General features: G+C 39.8%; 1 protein-coding gene across 2 annotated transcripts in view; it reads left to right on the forward strand.

Moving 5' to 3' along the window:
* Positions 1-19,060, forward strand: part of SLC4A4 (solute carrier family 4 member 4) — a 495,962-nt gene that overhangs the window by 6,483 nt on the left and 470,419 nt on the right. The gene's annotated exons all lie outside the window — the stretch shown is intronic.

Here is a 19,060-nt window from a genome sequence, read left to right on the forward strand (position 1 = left end):
AGCATGTATGGGAGTGACTGATACAAAGTTTGAGAACTGGGAATAAGTTCAATCTCTTGTCATGACATGCATGACAGTTGTGGTGTGTTTTCTGCATCCCAAAGATAGAAATTCCCAACTGGTTCCATTCGGTTACACATTTGGTAGAGGGCAGACTGTTTCCCTTAAGTGTCCATTTCCAAGTAGGATGTCCAAGTTTCCCACACATTAAGACACACTCTCTCTTCAGGAGGTACTTCATCAGGATGTCCAGTTTTACTGGATGGCTCATCTACACAGGCAGAGCATCAGTGTATGTGGCCCACGTTGAAGAATAACTCATCACTAAGTCCTTTTCTCTCCACTGCTGGACCTTTCTCCCCTCCCCACTTTGAATGGGCCCTCAGTTCTGAACCCCACGAAGGTGTGTTTTCTATCTCTACTTACCCTTTATCTCAACTCGGGGCTTATGTACTCTCTGGGAACAAAAACAGCTCAAAGTTTTGTGGGTTTTTGAGTCTCTGTTTCTGGTATAGACATCTATCTATCTATCTATATAATCAGTTATGATGTGGCCCCACTCCACTTCTCTAGCCTCAACTCTCTGCTCTTTCTTTCTAATCACTTTCCCCATGATCAAAGCATATCAAGCATGCTGCTGTTTTCATACCCTACAAAAGCTATTTTTGTTCCTGGAGTGCCTCAGGACCCAGCTAATTTCTACTTTACTTTCAAGATCCATTTCAAGAGTTCCAGCTAATTTCTACTTTACTTTCAAGATCCATTTCAAGAGTTCCTTTCTTGATGAAGTCTACTCCTACGTCCACAGGCAATTGATTGCTCTCTTCAATGTTACGGCAAAATATTTGGTTCACATCTGTTATAGCCATTATCACTCCGCTTTATATTAGTTGTTTAGTTTCTACACTTCCCTGTTAAGCTAGAGTACAAGTTTTTTTTTAATTAAATTTAAGTTTTTAAAAAATTTAATTTAAAGTTCTGGGATACATGTATAGGACGTGCAGGTTAGTTACATAGGTAAATGTGTGCCATGGTGGTTTGCTGCGCCTATCAACCCATCACCTAGGTATTAAGCCCCGCATGCATTAGCTGTTTATCCTGATGCTCACCCTCCCCCCATCCCCACAACAGGCCCCAGTGTGTGTTATTCCCCTCCCCGTGTCCATGTGTTCTCATTGTTTGGCTCCTACGTATCAGTGAGAACATGTGGTGTTAGGTTTTCTGTTTCTGTGTTAGCTTGCTGAGGATAATGGCTTCCAGCTCCATCCATGTCCCTACAAAGGACATGATCTTGTGTTTTTATGGTTGCATAGTATTCCCTGGTGTATATGTACCACAGTTTTTCTATCTGGAGGCTAGACTACACATTCTTTGAAAGCATGGAACTAACCTTAGTGCCATTATCCCCAATGACTAGCATAATGCCTTATGGTATAGTTTAGTATACCCAGTCTGTTTTGATTTGTGAATGCACTAGCTGTGAGTTATCTATGATTCAATAGACTGAGTTAGTAACAAGAAGCCTATGTATTTGGCTGGGCATGGTGGCTCACACCTCCCAGCACTTTGGGAGGCCAAGCAGGTGGATAACTTGAGGTCAGGAGTTGGAGACCAGCCTGGCCAATATGGCGAAACACCGTCTCTACAAAAAATACAAAAATTAGCTGGGCCTGTGGTGTGTGCCTGTAGTCCCAGCTACTTGGGAGGCTGAGTCAAAGAATCTCTTGCACCCAGGAGGTAGTGGTTGCAGTGAGCCAAGATCACACCAGTGCACTCTAGCCTCCTAGACAGAGTGAGACTCTGTCTCCAAAAAAAACAGCCTATGTCTGTTTTGGATATTCTTTTTGCTTGCTCTAATAGTCTCAATTAAGCCCTGTACTTGGGAAATTTAAGAGAATTAAAAAGTGCTTTCAAATAATAAAAGCTGATTAAAAAACACACAATAGAAAATAAAATGTGTTCCTTGATCCCATCGATCTTTGCCCATCCTTTAACTGTTCTCATTCCTTGGGGGTTTGTCCTTTGCTGTCTCTCTCTTTTTTTTTTTTTATTTTACCTGTTCTTCCTGTGACTATTTGTTTATACATACATATTCTCTTTTTCTTTCTTCTAAAGAGAACTGTTGCATTTTTCTTTTCTTTTTTTTTTTAAATTGCGTTTTAGGTTTTGGGGTACATGTGAAGAACATGCAAGATTGTTGCATAGGTGCATACGTGGCAGTGTGATTTGCTGCCTTCCTCCCCTTCACCTATATGTGGCGTTTCTCCCCATGCTATCTCTCCCCAACTCCCCACCCCCCACTGTCCCTCCCTTATTTCCCCTCAACAGACCCCAGTGTGTAGTGCTCCCCTCCCTGTGTCCATGTGTTCTCATTGTTCAACACCCGCCTATGAGTGAGAACATGCGGTGTTTGATTTTGTGTTCTTGTGTCAGTTACTATTACATTTTTCAGGGCAGGCATGTACACAGATAAAATACTCACCTCTCCAGATTTTCTTACAAATAAAGGTAGTCATGTAACCAATTCTGGATAGTAAGATGAAAGGAAAATATCTGGGAGAGTAATCTTTAACAAAACTTTACAAGAATTAGACTTTTTACTTTTCTGCCTTTCTATTTTTCTGGAGCATGGACATAGTAGCCAGAGGTACATTCTCAATCTTGTATCCCTGAGGACTAAAACAAATAAACAAACAACAACAATAAAACAAACAAACAAACACATGTGAAAGATGACAGAGCAGGTAAAAAAACAAATCATTTCCTTAATAACACTCTTGACAGTCTGCACTGGCTTTGGTCCAACTATTTCTGAGTTTCTTGCTACATGAGAAAATAATTTTCTTGTTAAGCTGCTGTTTATAGGGTTTTCTGTTATTTACAGCTGTTTGCATTTCTCTCAGATATTTCCCAAATCCAGAGCTTGATTGAGACCATTAGAGACCGTGGACACCGTAAAGTTTAGTTATTAAAACCAGTTTTTCTCAACATCTCTATGTCACTTTATCCTTATTTTATATGCTAACAACCCCAGAAGCACTGGTTGAAAAATGTTTAGCTTCTATTCTTTCTTTAGACAGTTATTTACAACTACTTTAAGCTAGAATGATAATTGTTAACCTCCCTAAGTTCCCACAAAGATGTGTTTCTGAACACTTCTTTTTCTAAAAGGATAACATTTAATTTAATTTTCTTAGTGAATAAAATTATTTTTATTAGAGTTGATACTACCCTTTCCAAATGTCTCAGTGGGGATGCTGTAAGAATAGAAATGGGAACCAGCTATTTCAGGGTTTCCATTCTCACAAATAACCCTGCCTGTCATTGGGTTAGGCTACAGGTCAAAGAATCAGAAGAGTTTCTCCTTTATTTGTTCTATACATTTGTGTTTGTCTCTCCTTCACTATTGTTTCTTAGAGTCAAGAAAACTGAGTGGCAGCTGGAAGATACCTATTTTTTGACTGACTGACTGACTGACTGAATGACCTTACTAGTGTAAACAGTAACCCAGTGGACTCCTGTGTATCAGTCAGTATAGGTTAGGTGATGCTACAGTAACAAACTACAAAGTTTTAGTGGCTTCATACAACAATAGTTAATTTCTCAATTATATTATATTCCAATATCGATTACTTTGGGGGGATCTGTTTATTATAGTTACTTAGACACTCAGAATGAAGGAGCCTTTACCTTGTCAGTTGTGTCTACAGTTGCCAACATGGGAAAGGGGTTATTGTGACTTTGTACATTGCTTCTTAAAAGCTGCTTGATCAAAGAGATGTACACTTTCATATTTTATTGGCCAAAGTTGATTGCCAATCTCCAGCTGATAGGGAAATGAAATATCATCCTGTGCCCAAATGAAGAAGTAGAACATTTAAATAGATGTAATGATTAAATATGATCAATAAAAAATTAGAGAAACTGATTTGCAAATTCTGTTTCTGGCAACATAGTGGGCTAGAAATCTGATTTGTTCATTCTATTAAGAAGCAACTAAAAATTCTGGTTTGAATATAAAACAATTCTCAAGTGCTTCCACAAGCACAAAAGAAAATGAGGACACTTATATCAGAGAATGAGTGAAGATGAACCTAGAGATGTAACTGCAATGGAAACTGCCTTTTGAACCTCGTTGCTAAGTAGAGTGGGAGGCTAGGGCAGCAGTTCTAGTATGGAACCCAAATCTGCATGAAAAAATACTGTCAGGTTTGTGAATAGCAGCATTCTGTTGCATCAGTTTCTTGGTAAGCTTCAGAAATTCAAGAGTTAAGTAAAGCCTGGAAAAGTTCAACCTTCAAAAATAAGTTGTCTTGGCTGGGCGTGGTGGTTCATACCTGTCATCCCAGCACTTTGGGTTGTCAAGGTGGGTGGATCACTTGAGCAAAGAGTTGGAGACCAGCCTGGCCAACATGGCGAAACCCCATCTCTACTAAAAATACAAAAGTTACCCAGGCATGGTTTCACACTCCTGGAGTCCCAGCTACTCGGGAGGCTGAGGCAGAGAATTGCTTGAACCCAGGAGGTGGAGGTTACAGTGAGCTGAGATCACACCACGGCACTCACTAAGTGCAGTGGCGACAGAGCATAGCCTGGCTAAAAAAAAAAGAAAAAAATAAAAAAAATAAAAAAAATATGTGTTTTGCTTCTAAAATGATTCAATAGGAAGATCTAAGACCAGAATCTAGATTCCTTGTTTTTATCTAGTAATTTAAGAAATATATTTCCTTGGGCTCCATAATGTGGCACTATTGATAAAGATATTTTAACAAATGTCTGTTACTTTTAAAGTATTACAATATTTTTGATTCTTTTGAGTAGGCATAACATACGTACAGCACAAAATTCAAATCTATGCATGAATATAATTGAAAATTAGATTATTTTTTCATTCTCTGGTCCTAGTTCCCTTCCCAGAGGCAATCATTGCTACTAGCTTCTTAAGTCATCCTTCCAGAGCTGTTTGAGCATGTGTGTTTGTGCAGTTCTTTTTAAAAATCTCACAAATGGTAGCATACTAAGTTCACTATTTCTTCATTTATCTAGCTCTCTTATCTTGAAGAGTGTTTCATATCAATACATACAGATTTGCCTGATTCTTGGAAGGTTGCATACGATTCCATTATATAGATGTATCCCAATTGTTCTAATATTTTGATATTTCAGATAATGCTGCATAAATATCCTTGTACATATCTTTTTCCTATGTGTCAATAGATGTATGAAATAAATTCCTAGAAGTGGAATTTCTAAGTCAAAGACGTATACTTGAAAATCACTTTCAACAGATCTGGCACCAAGTTTTACTTCCACCAGCAGAGCATGAAGGTTTCTTTTTCTCCTTGTTGCAAAAATATTTCTTTTAATTTTGCTTTTTGCTGTGTGAAATTTTAAAATTTTTATGTATTTGAATTGATCAGTTTTCACTAGTTTCAATCTTTTGTATAACACTTAGTAAGGTTTTCCCTCCCCTGAGTCTATTTAAAAATTGTTTCCTATTTCTAGTGCTTTATGTTATGTTTCTGTTTTTACATTTAAAACTTTTATGTGCTAAAAATTTATTTTGGCATGAAGGATATGACATTAAAATTTTGTGTAGATGGCTAACCTAGTTGTTCCCAAACCACATACTTACTAATCCATCTTCTCCTCCACTGATGTGCAAAGCCACGTTTAGTCATATACTAAATAAGGCCACCTGCCTTGGCCTCCCAAAGTGTTGGGATTACAGGTATGAGCCACAGTGCCCAGCATTTTTTTGTATTTTTAAGCTGGTTGTTGATTGTATTAGTGCATATGAAGGCAATAAATGTTTGTATGTTAACTTTGTAACCAAATATACTAAATTGCTTAGTATATTTATGTCTATTGCTAGACTTTCTATTCCATTTGATTCAGCAGTTTATCACTCTTCAGTAGTCCCACACTATTTTAATTGGTGAAGCTTCAAAATGAAAATAAAAATGATAGGCTTGGTCTTCTCTTATTATTAGCTTTTTATTTTTTAATGCTTCCCAGCCTTATGACTTTTTTATTTTCTTTCCATATGCACTTTAAATACAGTTTGCTATTTTTCTAACAAAAATTCTGTTGGTATTTTTATTGGGATTGCATTACATTTTATAGCTTTAAGGAGAGTATTGCTGTCTTCATGATGTTGAATCTGTCTTGAATCCTGACCTTAAGTGATCTGCCCGTCTCGGCCTCTCAAAGTGCTGAGATTACAGGCGTGAGCCACCGCGCCCAGCCCCTTGATGTTGCATCTTTCTAATCATGAGCCTAATATTTTGTTTCTTTTTTTTTGCTATTGTAAATGGGCTTTTATCTTCCTTTGTATTTTTATTTTTATTTTTTGAGATAGTTGTCTAGCTCTGTTGCCCAGGTTGGAGTGCAGTGATTGTGGCTTGCTCTACCCTCTGCTTCTTGGGCTCCAACCATCTTCCCACCTCAGTCTCCTGAGTAGCTGGGACTAAAGGTGCATGCCAACAGGCCCAGTTAATTTTTGTATTATTATTATTTTGTAGAGATGGGGTTTTGCCTATGTTGTCCAGGCTGGTTTAGAACTCCTGGACTCAAGGGATCCAACTGTCTTGGCCTCCCAAAGTGTTGGGATTACAGGCATGAGCCACAGTGCCCAGCATTTTTTTGTATTTTTAAACTGGTTGTTGATTGTATTAATATATACGAAAGCAATTTATGTTTGTATATTAACTTTGTATCCAGTCAATTGCTGAATTCTTTTAGTTGCAATTGTGTTTTTTCCTTTAAGTTTAAGCAGTTGATAGATCATCTACACATTGTGAAGTTTATTTCCTCCTTTGCTATTTTTATACCTAATTTGTTTTATTGACCAGTTTCATTGGCTACTATCTTTTCCAGAACAATGTTAGATAATAATGGTGAGAATGGTCATAGTTGAGCTAACACATTTAAATTTGTTTAATCAAAAAGGCGATAAAATATGCATCCTTAAAACCACCCTGGAGAGTATGTTTTTAGAAAGGAAGCAAAGTCAAAATGCTTTCTGAAAGCGTGCTTCATATGCTTGATTCTTTCAAGTATTCTGTTCAAATGTACCTTTTCAGTGAGACTTTCCTAGACTACTTATTTAAAAGTGCAAACCCCCACCCCTTAACCTATCCTGGTTCATTTTTCTCTGTAGCATTTATCACCACTTCACAAACTATACTTCACATATTATTTTTATAATGTATGTTTTCCTCCGCTGGAATGTAAGGTCCAATAGAGCAGGGAATTTTACCCCCTTTTTAGTACTGCTGTCTCTCCAGCACCTAGAACAGTACCTACACGTAAAAAAAAAAAAAAAAAAAAAAAAGCTGCATAAAAACTTGATGGATGGAATTTCAGAAGAAAATCCAGACAAAGCAGGGCACGGTGGCTCGCACCTGTAAAATCCCAGCATTTTGGGAGGCTGAAGTGGACTGACTGCTTGAGTTCAGGAGTTCAAGATCAACCTGGGTAACATGACAAAACCCTGTCTCTACAAAAAATACAAAAATTAATTTGGCGTGGTAGTGTATGCATGTAGTCCCAGCTACTTGGAAGGCTGAGGTGGAAGGATCACTTGAGCCTGGGAGGCAGAGGTTAAAGTGAGCCAAGATTGTGCCACTGCACTCCAGCCTGGGCGACAGAGCCAGATCCTGTCTCAGGAAAGAAAAAAAAAAGAAAAAAGAAAACCCAGGAAAGGTGCTACTGTAGAGAGATTTGCTTACCTCTACTTGGATGTCAGTATAGGAACAGGAATTAATTACCTGAAAAACTTGATGGAACTTTAAAAAGTTTCATGACATCATGTATTTATGTTACTCTCTCTGATTCTCCATAGTGATAAATAATGAGAATCTTCAAATCCCAGTGGGTCTGGGAAGATAAGAATCCATGTGTTGATAGCTGTAAGGAGGAGAACAGGCTGAGACTTGAGGTTGCATCAGCCAGAGTTCCCATATCTCCCTGATATCTATTTTGAAGAAAAAATATTTTTCATCTGTTTTGCAGAAATGACCACCAAAGTATTTTACTAGAAATAGAATTCACCAGGAGAACTTGAGCTCCATAAAACAACCTTCATTACTGTTCAAAACAGATGTTCCTTTCTTTGTACCTAATTCACCATTATAATTAAACACAGGTCTTTCAAAAAAGCAGCGAAAAACTTGAAGGGATTTAGGTCTAGGACGTAGCCATGATTATTAAGAAAAAGAAGGGAAGGGAGGGAGGGAAGAGGAAAGGAAGAAAGAAAAGGAAGGAGAAGAGAAAGTAAAGAAGAAGGGGAAGAGGGAAGAAAGGAAAGATGGAAACAAGCAAAAAGAAAAAAGAAAAGAAAAGAAAGGTTAGGAGTTTAAACAAAGTAGATTGTGAAATTGCGTGCAAATTCTGTTGGAAAATTGTCCTGGTGGCCTCAGTGTGTGAAAATGAGTTGCTCAGCAGGGACTGCTAAAAATATAGCGACCAGGAAGACGAGATTACTTCACGCTGGCACATTTGCTTGGCTAGTGCTTGATCGTTGTTTGTTCTGACTTCTACTTCTGGTACAGTGTCAGTGCCTCTCCTTAAACTTTGTTCATTAGAGTAAAAGGATTAAGTTGAACCCGGAGGACATGTAACAAGGCTTAATTCAGAAGCAGAAATTGGGGATCTCTAGCTCAGAGACACGCTTCACATTTGCGCTATTATTAGCACCAGGATTAGGCTGAATTTAGACTAGCATTTTTATGGCACCTGATGGGAAAATAGGAGGTTACTGCATTTAGACTGAAGGGAATCACGAATGTCAGCCTACTATTAACAATGTTTCAGATAAAAATCGCAAGAACCCATGTTAACGATCCTAAAGTGGTTTTCAAAGCAGCGTGTTGTTCATCAGGACTAGTCTCTTCCTTCCTTGGTATTGTGATTTCTATTAATATATTTCTTTCTTTGCTTCCACTTCATCCCAGATGGACATAAGGGACTGTCTTTTTCAGTGAGGCAAAGGAAATGCAATCCTATCTTTTGTCTTTTGCTTCAATCAGGGAAAAGACAAGAGCCCTTCCCATGCTCTGTAAGATACTTCATGATCTCCAGCTTCACTTCTCACTAACTTCCTTCTTGCTCTGCTGTTCCTTGAACATGCCAAGCCCACCCTTGTCCCAGGAAATTTGCCCTTGCTGTTCACTCTGCCTGGGATGTTTCCCCCAGATCTCTCCATTCAAGTCTCTGCTCAAATGTCTTGGCTGACTACCCAATCTAAAATAATAATCCCGTCGACCTGCCACTGTTTCCTCTTATCCCTCTTACCCTACTTCATGTTTGTTCATTGTTTCTATCACCACCTGACAAATTATATTTTTGTTTTTTTGTTTATAATCTGTCTTCATCATCTACAGGGTGAACTCCACTGAGGACAAAACAAAGCCCTCAGTGCCTAGAATGTGTTCTCAGTCTCGAGAATGTTATCTGGAAAATGAAGCAGATGCTTGATGAATATTGTTGAATGAATGAAATAATCTACTTTTGTCTGTAATCCCAGTACTTTGGAAGGCCGAGCCAGGCAGATCACCGAAGGCCAGAGGTTCAAGATCAGCCTGGCCAACATAGTGAAACCCTGTCTCTACTAAAAATACCACAAAATTAGCTGGCATGGTGGTGCGTGCCGGTAATCCCAGCTACTTGGGAGGCTGAGGCAGGAGAATCACTTAAACCCAGGAGGCAGAGGTTGCAGTGAGCCAAGATCAACTACTGCACTCTAGTCTGGGCAATGAAGCCAGACTCTATCTTAAAAAAAAAAAAAAAAGGCTTTAATCCTGAGCACTTTAATGTGCAGGTTTACTTCTTTGGGTTTCCTGCAGTGTACTTAATTCTTCTGTGGGAATATATTTCTCATTTAGCATTAAAAGCCATCTGTTTTTGCAAAATGTTTTATAAATATGAACTTTTAAAAATAAGGCCAGTCACAGTGACTGACACCTGTAATCTCAGCACTTTGGGTGGTTGAGGTGGGTGGATGCTTTGAATGCAGGAGTTCAAACTGCCCAGCCTGGGCAACATGGCGAAACCCCGTTTTTATAAAAAATATAAAAATTAGCCTGGCATGATGGAGTAGGCCTGTAGTCCCAGCTTCTCAGGAGGTTGAGATGGGAGGATTGCTTGAGCCTGGGAGGCAGAGGTTGCAGTGAGCTATGATTGCACCACTGCACTCCAGCAGGGCAACAGAGTGAGACCCTGTCTCAAAAACAAAGAAACAAACATATATCTGTGTAAACACACATGTATATATGTAAAAATACATATACATGCTATATATAATACATATACATAAATATATACATAATAAAATATGTAGGAAGGTTATGTTTGAAGTTGGTTAATGAAAAAGGAGGGTCCTGGATTTTTCAGAGTATGTCCTGTGGTTTTTTTTTTTTTTTTTTTGAGATGGAATCCAGCTCTGTCACCCAGGCTACAGTGCAGTGACAAGAACGCAGCTCACTGCAACCTCCACCTCCTGAGTTCAAGTAATTCTCCTGCCTTGGCCTCCTGAGTAGCTGGGATTACAGATGTCCACTCCCACACCCAGCTAATTTTTGTATTTTTAGTAGAGACAGGGTTTCACCATGTCGGCCAGACTAGTCTCAATTCCTGATCTCAGGTGATTCCCCTGCCTCAGCCTCCCAAAGTGGTGGGATTACAGGAGTGAGCCACTGTGCCCGGCCCAGAGTATGTACTTTTAATATTGATTTATCTTGTTCTATCTTTCACACTCTATGTTAGGCAGACACAGACAAAGACCCAAAGAAGATATTTATTCAATTAATCATTTTCCAGGCTAATGGACCAGCTACTTGCTATACCCATTTTGCCTGTGTTTGTTTTTTATATTTTCCATGAGTTAGAGAGGATCAATATTTTGGCTGAAAAATTTGGCTATAGGCCCTCTAAGATGAAAAAAGTAAATAAGAAATAATGAGCATCGCAGCAGATGGTTTTGTTTTCTATTCTGCTTAATGATGCCTAAGAATTTGAAGTAAGATTTGCTATGGATCACCGTTTCTATTTCTCCTCCTACTGCACTCCACTAGTTCCTTCCAACAAAAATACACTTTTAAGAGTTTTCCATACATTAACAGGCAAAAGAATGTCTGTCTAGAAAATAAACCTAATGACTAACTATACGTTATTTAGAAAAATCAATGAAAATATATTTATTTAATCAAGTGTGAGTCTCAGGAAAATATATGTTCAGATAGGATTGGTCTTCTTTTCATCTCATTACTTGCAAAAAATCTTGATAAGTAAAGATGGGATTCTAGAAACTATTAAAAAAATGTATTCTGTGTAGAAAAGATAGCATGAGAAAAGAATTGGATGTAGGAGTACTATGGTCTCATGAAAGCGTTCTAGAGGTTAACCAACACATCATGGGCCCTCAAAATGCATCAAACCATCTTTGAATGTACAATTAGCATTCATTCATTCATTCATTCATTCATTATTTATTTACTAGACATTAGCCGAATGCCCACTAGGTGACAGGTTTTTTTTTTTTTTTTCCACATAAAAATACAAAGTTGAATAATAGAGCCCTACCCTTTAGTAGTGCATAGCCCTTTTAGGAAGACACATGTACGTCAATCAGTAAGTGTAATGAGTTACTTAGAAGGCCATGCAAGGTGTAGGGGAAGGGGTAGAGTTTGTTCTGAGAAGGGAATTAGCAATTCAAGCAGGCTGGAGTTTGTCTGAGAGGAGCATGGGGTGTAGAATCTTGGAAAGGCTTAAGTAAGATATCTTGCATAGATTAAGAGTTGGAATGATTTTTAAAAAATTGATTAGTGCAACAAAAGAAAAAGTAGATACACTGAATATCAAATTTTAAGATGTTTGTGCTTCAATTTTGGGGGCACACTGAGGCCTTCTTCACTCAGCTCATATTCATTCTAGCTCCTGTAGAACCCCATCTGGGTGCTAGGAAGTGCTTGGTAGTAAAACCTTAAGGAGATACTTTCATGAAAATCTCTGGCACATTAGGAGAATAAACCATTTTGCTGGTTTGGGGTTTGTATAGCAGTTTTTGTTTGTTTGTTTTTTGAGCTGGAGTCTCACTCTGTGACCCAGGCTGGAGTGCAGTAGTGTGATCTCGGCTTACTGCAACCTCTGCCTCCAGGGTTCAAATGATTCTCCTGCCTCAGCCTCCCAAGTAGCTGGGATTACAGGTAGGCACCACCATGCCTGGTTAATTTTTGTGTTTTTAGTAGAGATGGGGTTTCACTATGTTGGTCACACTAGTCTTGAACTCCTGACCTCAAGTGATCTGCCTGCTTCAGCCTTCCAAATTGCTGAGATTACAGGCGTGAGCTACTGCACCCAGCCTTGTATAACAGTTTAACATTGAAGTCATGAATAGTTACTCCCTGCTTTGGTGAAATTGTGACATGCCTCAGGTGATTCCCAGCACTCTAGTCTGGGCAATGAAGTTGAAATTGTTGAAGTTGAAAAGTGCCTGCACTTTCAACAACTTCATTGGGTGTTTCTCTGGCAAGGCTGTAGATCATCATTACCCATGAGACATCTCCTAGGAAGAGGGCATTTGGGGTCTCGTAATGGCTAGGCATTCCTATCACAAGCCTATTGCCTGCCCAAAGTGGGGGAAACATGAGGCATTAGCCAAATGACCTCCAAGTATCATCAAACCTTCAAGTACTATGATTATAGGATTCAAATTTCACCAAATAGAAGTGCTATGGGCCTGGTGCAGTGGCTGACGCCTATAATCCAAGCACTTTGAGAGGCTGAGGCAGGAGGATTACTTAAGCTCAGGAGTTTGAAAACAGCCTGGGCAACATGGCAAGATCCTAGCTCTCTAAAAATACAAACAATTAGCTGGGCATGGTGGCACATGCCTCTAGTCCCAGCCACTGGGGAGGCTGTGGTGGGAGGATCACTTGAGCCTGGAAGGTTGAGGCTGCAGTGAGCAGTGGCTGTGCCATTACACCCTAGCCTCAGTGATAGAATGAAACCCTGTCTCAAAGGCGGGGGGCGGAAACGTGTTATGATTTGCTCATAGAGGCCAGGCTGCCAGCAAGTCATCATTTGTCACTGTCTGGAGACAGACTCCCCTGTGAGTATGGTTTAAGTGTATGCTGAAAGCAGTAAGAAGGTGTGAAGTATAAGGACTCGGGCTGTATCCCCCTGCAATAGAGAAATGCTGGTAAACAGTTCTCCTGCCTGTGTGCTGCCAGCAATGCCCCTCTCTGGAGGGATTAATATATTGATCAGCCCTCTGGAGGGTCGTGACCTCCCCAGTGGAGGAAGTCTGCCTAATCCCTTAGTTAATCTGACAGCAGGTCTGAAAGGATCCTGTTGCCAGGAATGGAAGGCACTTGTTACCTTGACAGCGGGAGTGCAGCATGTGAGCGTCTCTCCTGGTCCCCATGTGATCTGTCACTGCGACGCTATGTGTTTATACCTGTGCAAGACTCTGGAAGGTAGAGACTGCCCATAAGTGTCCCATATGCTCTTTCTTGGAGGCAGGGCTGGGCCCACTGGAGTCAGCGTGCACTCTCTCTGCTGTAATCCTAGACGTCAACTGATGGAACCCTTTAAGCCGGAGGCAGATCTCTCAGAGAAGGCAGCATGAGTCCTGATATGAGCAAAGTGCTGGGTAAGTAAGAGTGCCTGCACTTTCAACAAACCAATTGGTTAAAATTCTTCTCAACATAGGGCACATGTAAAAGGATGAGCGTTTTCCCCTTCCAAGTGGCCATAAATATTACTGGACAATTGTCAACATCACATCACAGTGGTCTCAGGTGTTTTCCCTGTCCCTGCCTTTCTCACTTTGATGACTTTTGTCTTTCTTCATATACTCAAACACTTTGTGAGCCGGCATTTGCTTGTGCTAATGGGCTTGGAAGTGTTCTGGGGTGAGTTGTGAGTACTTTTAGACTCGAGGCCGACTCTGGTGACTGTTACTGCCCAGCTCCTCCTTTCACCTGCATTTGTAAGCCCACTATCTCTGCTTTAGGTATGCTGTAACCTCGTCTCTTATACTTTCATTCTGCAGACTAAAATTCTGGCTATTACATAGAGTTGCATTTAAAACAGCCTCAGGTATTCATGTTTATCATTGTTGGTACGTGAAGATATTCTAATCACAAAATATTTGTAAGTGGAAACATTTAATCAGCTGCAGTTTCTTCCTCCACCTATCCCCCTGCTTTGTTCCTTTACTAAAACTCCTCTTAGATTCTGTATCTTAGAGAAAGGCAAAAATATCAGGAAGAAAAATCTAATTCAAACTTGTGTATTATTTTATTACATGTTTTTCCTCTGAAGGAAAAAGTGTTTCACAAACATGTCATCTTTCACAGCAGCAAGTTACCGTGACTTGAACATCTCTGCCTTTCCCACCCTGAGAGCACAAAAGCATTCACATTTTAATGGCTCTGCGTCCTAGCTACCCATTATGGCTCTTTGTGGAGTTCCTCTCCTCCATATGTTTGTGGAAATTCCCCCATAAATTGTTTTTCATCTATTCACCACTGAGCTTCCCAAGCTGGGTTGCCACAGATGCCAAAGCTGGAACTCTGCTGTTGCTAATGCAGTCCCGCTGCGGGTCCCAATGAAAGATGTAATGCTGCCACGCTGGTCCCACTGCTGCTGCACTCCACACCACCACCATGGCTGCCTTGGGGTAATTCTTATCTCAGGCACCTCAGCCAATGATGCTTTTGCAAAGTGAGAAAAAGAATGCTTCCTTGCTCTATGTTACAGGGATGACAGAGGGTTCTAGAACAAGGTTAGTTATCCCTAAAGCACAATGAGTAAGATCTCAGAGTGCTTTATTTGAATTAAAGTGCACTGGTCTTGCTGCAGCCAGAACTACCGCTTGAAACTAATCTAGTTGGAACTCTGGCGTTGCAAGGGACTTTGCTACCACCGGCACCTTCTCATTTGGGATTCCTGATAATGCCTTGGCCGATTCTGGTTTTGAAAATAAAAATAGAATGTTTCTTTCTTTGGTTTTGGGAGTGGTGGGAAGGCTGTGACCCAAAGTTTCTAGTTGTGAGACAGCTGTTAATTAATATACACAGGGCTCAAACATACGGCTGGAATGCCTGAGTCCCCAGTGGTTCTGCTATTAGCTGCTAAATTCACTGCCTTTCAACCCTTAGGTTCTTTTACTAAATCTACTATACCAAATACGTTGCTCCTTTTGGCAAATTTTCTGTTGTCTCTCTTTATATCTTATTTACTTTACTTCCTTCAATTAATTAGTTATATATATGTTAAACCTAATTGAGGTCAGGATTTAGTTATCTTCCCAGGAGCGTCTGTAGTATCTAGCAATTCAGTTTATTCCAATAGATTCTGTATTATAGGGATGAAGGGTGATGGGTTCTCTCATTCTCCATAAATTGGATGTATCTGAGTCTCAGCTCCAACCTAGCCAAGGCACTCTGCATTTGCAGCCAGTTATAGTTCAAGTTTCAAACATGTTATTTGCAAATAACTCTCCTCCCACCACTATAGAACACTCTATCCTCTCACCATCTTCCTTTGTCTTCCTACTCTCAACCTAACCATTACTGTGACATCCTCCCCCTCCCTTGCCTGCCTGCTAGAACAGCTGCCAAAATGCTCCATGATCTTCATGTTTCTCAGTGGTTGACACAGGGTACTCTTCCATCAGTGTCTTATGGGCTTTTCTTTCCTCAGGAGAAGAGTATCTATTTATCTAGATAAAACAATCAGAAAATTACGTTACGATAAACTATTTCCAACATTAGGGAAACAATAGAGATTAATATAACAATACCATGTAGCCACCACTTACATTTGGTAAATGTTAACCTTTTCCCATTTTGCTTCAGATTTTTTGAAATCAGTACGTTACAGATATAGTTACACTGTGTACATGTAATTCCCTAAGTCATCTATTTAGCTCTCCCTAGCCTATAACTCCCTAAGTCCCACAGAAATAATCATTCATTCCTGAAGTAAGGTTTTTTTAATTCCCATAATTTTTTTTTTTTTTTTTTTTTTTTGAGACAGAGTCTAGCTCTGTTGCCCAAGCTGGAGTGCAGTGGTGTGATCTCAGCTCACCACAACCTCTGCCTCCCAGGCTCAAACAATTCTCCTGCTGCTCAGCCTCCTGATTAACTGGGATTACAGGCATACACCCCCATTCCTGGATAATTTTTGTATTTTAGTAGAGATAGGGTTTCACCGTGTTAGCTAGTCTGGTCTCGAACTCTTGACCTCAGGTGATCCACCTGCCTCAGCCTCCCAAAATGCTGGGATTACAGGCATGAGCCACCATGCTCAGCTCCCATAAATGTTTTAATGCATTTTTATGTTAGTGTGTATACCCGAATAATTATACAATATTATTTTATGGGTTTAAAAATTAAGCGTATGATATCATTCAGTACATTACATTTTCCAACTTGTATTTTTTCATTCAAACTTGAGGTTTTTTGTTTGTTTGTTTGTTTGTTTTTGGAGATGGAGTCTCGCTCTGTAGCCCAGGCTGGAGTGCAGTGGTGCAATCTCGGCTCACTGCAACCTCCGCCTCCCAGGTTCCGGTTCAAGCAATTCTTCTACCTCAGCCTCCCAAGTAGCTGGGATTACAGGCATAAGCCACCATGCCCAGCAAATATTTGTATTTTTTAGTAGAAACGGGGTTTCACCATGTTGGCCAGTCTGGTCTTGAACTCCTGACCTCATGATCCGCCCACCTCACCTCCCAAAGTGCTGAGATTACAGGCATGAGCCACCCATGCCTGGCCCAAACTTAACGTTTTTTAGATTTTTTTCCATATTCATACATTAGATGTAATTCATTCATTTAAACTACTGTAGAGATTATATTTGAGACTATACCCATTTCTCACTTGATTTCTTACTTTAAATTCCCTTTTCTCCCACTCTTCCAACTCTTGCCTTATTACCTCTGAAAAATTTCATTACTCCTTCCTGATTCTGATTATTAAGGTAAAACAGAAGCTGTCTTACCTTATTTGTCTCCAATGTTGAATGAAGTAAACTGATACCCGAAGTGACAGACGTGGCAGCTAAAGGACAAGAACAGATTCCAAAGTTATGAGCCCTGAAATGATGCCCTGAAGATGCTCTAAGGGTTGATATGAGCTTGGTGGAGATGCTGTGCCTGGGACAGCAAGAGCCTGGGGCTCTGGGGTTAGACAACCCAAGCTTGGATTCCAGCTTCATGCTTTTCTAGTTGCTTGAATTTTTCTCTAAACCCTTTAACTGCCTCCATCCCCCATCTCAAAGTCCTAATGGATAGTTTATGGAGTTGCTTTGAGTGTTAAATGAAATAATTCATATAGAGCTTGTAGTGCATTGGCTGGCATGTGGTTAGTATTGTTATGGTTATTCACTTAGTTGAATGCAGACACTTCTGTTTTGATAGTGGGATCTATGTAAGATCTACTGTCTCTTGGCTGGAGCTCTCTCTCTCTCTCTCTCTCTCTCTCTCTCTCTCTCTGTGTGTGTGTGTGTGTGTGTGTGTGTGTGTGTATTTATGTGTGTTCAAAACAAGGATGAGGAGGGACTAGCTACAAAGCGCTTATAACCTTGAGCTTATATGGAAGACCATCTCACCTCTGCTTCAAAGGCAAGATGGGCTTTTTGATGTGTTGAGGATTAGATATTAATTTAGGGAATTGTTCAATATCTTAACATCTAAGAGCATTATTAATAATGAGATGTAAAGATTGCCTTGAAATATAGTCTGTAGTAATAACTTGAATTATTTCACTACATTAAACATAATTTTAAATGGTCTTTTCATATGTATGTTTCAACTTATCTGCAGCCGCCACAAACCAATTCAACCCTCTATTTAAACCCACCCCAAATGACAGTTTTTATTAAGTAATAAAAAGGTATATATGTAGATAAAGGTAGTAAGAGGCTATCAGGTTGGGAAGGGGGAAACTTTGTGGCCTACAGGATTTTAGTGACTCCGTCTTCATTCTTAGAAAAACTGTTTTGTATTGCTGCTCTCCATAGGCATTATTCAGCCAGACACATACAGATGTTATTCAAAGAAATAAGATTTGTTCTTTGCTAGGAAAAATGCTAAAGGTAGAATGGGAACCTCTTCGGAATGCCTTTTTCTTCCAAAATTATTCTGAAGCAGCTAGTCAGGGTTATTCAGAGAAAGACTATTTCAAACAGCTCTATTAAGACAAAATGGTAACTGTGATGATTGTAGCCAGAGACGCAGAAGGAAGTGGGGCCAAATAGGGGTACGGAACACAAAGAGAACGCACACAGAAGGCCGTTCACGTTGAGGACATTTTTTTGTTTGTTTTTCTTTCTTTCAAGGGATTCTCTTGCCTCAGCCTCCCAAGTAGCTGGGACTATAGGTGTGCGCTACCACAATCAGCTAATTTTTGTATTTTTAGTAGAGATAGGGTTTCACCATGTTAGCCAGCCTGGTATCGAACTCCTGGCCTCATGTGATCCACCCACCTTGGCCTTCCAAAGTGTTGGGATTACAGGCGTGAGCCACCGTGCCCTGCCAGGAAATATTTTTAAATGAATCCTGTGGATGAACTGAGAAGGCATTAAATTGGTTAAGTCCCAAATTCTCAGGTAGCCAGCAATGGGTTATGGTCGGCTCACAGTCAGCGTTTCTATGGCATTCTGAAAATTTAGCCTCTTTCACAGGGACATAAAATAAAAAGGTATCATCTTTGGAAATACTACATGTCCCTGTTAGGACCTGGCTCCTAATACTAGTTTTGTACTCATTTTGCAAAACTGCATGTATTCTGCAAAGACAGCCCTCTCCCAAATATAACAGTATCTGTAATAACAACACAACTTTTTAAAAAACTGCATTTGTTCTTTTTTACTGCATTTTTTCCACATATTAAATCTTTGAGAACTGTACTGGAACTGTATTGCCTTACTGAGTAGTAACACTCTGTAAGCCAAGAGTGGTACACAGTAATAAAATGTAGTGGCCATCTTCAAGGGAGTTTTATCCTTTGTGGTATCAAGTACCAGATTATGTGTCACCAGACTAGTAACA

This window comes from Aotus nancymaae, unplaced genomic scaffold (assembly GCF_030222135.1).
Source record: "Aotus nancymaae isolate 86718 unplaced genomic scaffold, 86718_ANA_hifiasm-v0.15.2.pri h1tg000006l, whole genome shotgun sequence".
Classification (NCBI taxonomy): Eukaryota; Metazoa; Chordata; class Mammalia; order Primates; family Aotidae; genus Aotus; species Aotus nancymaae.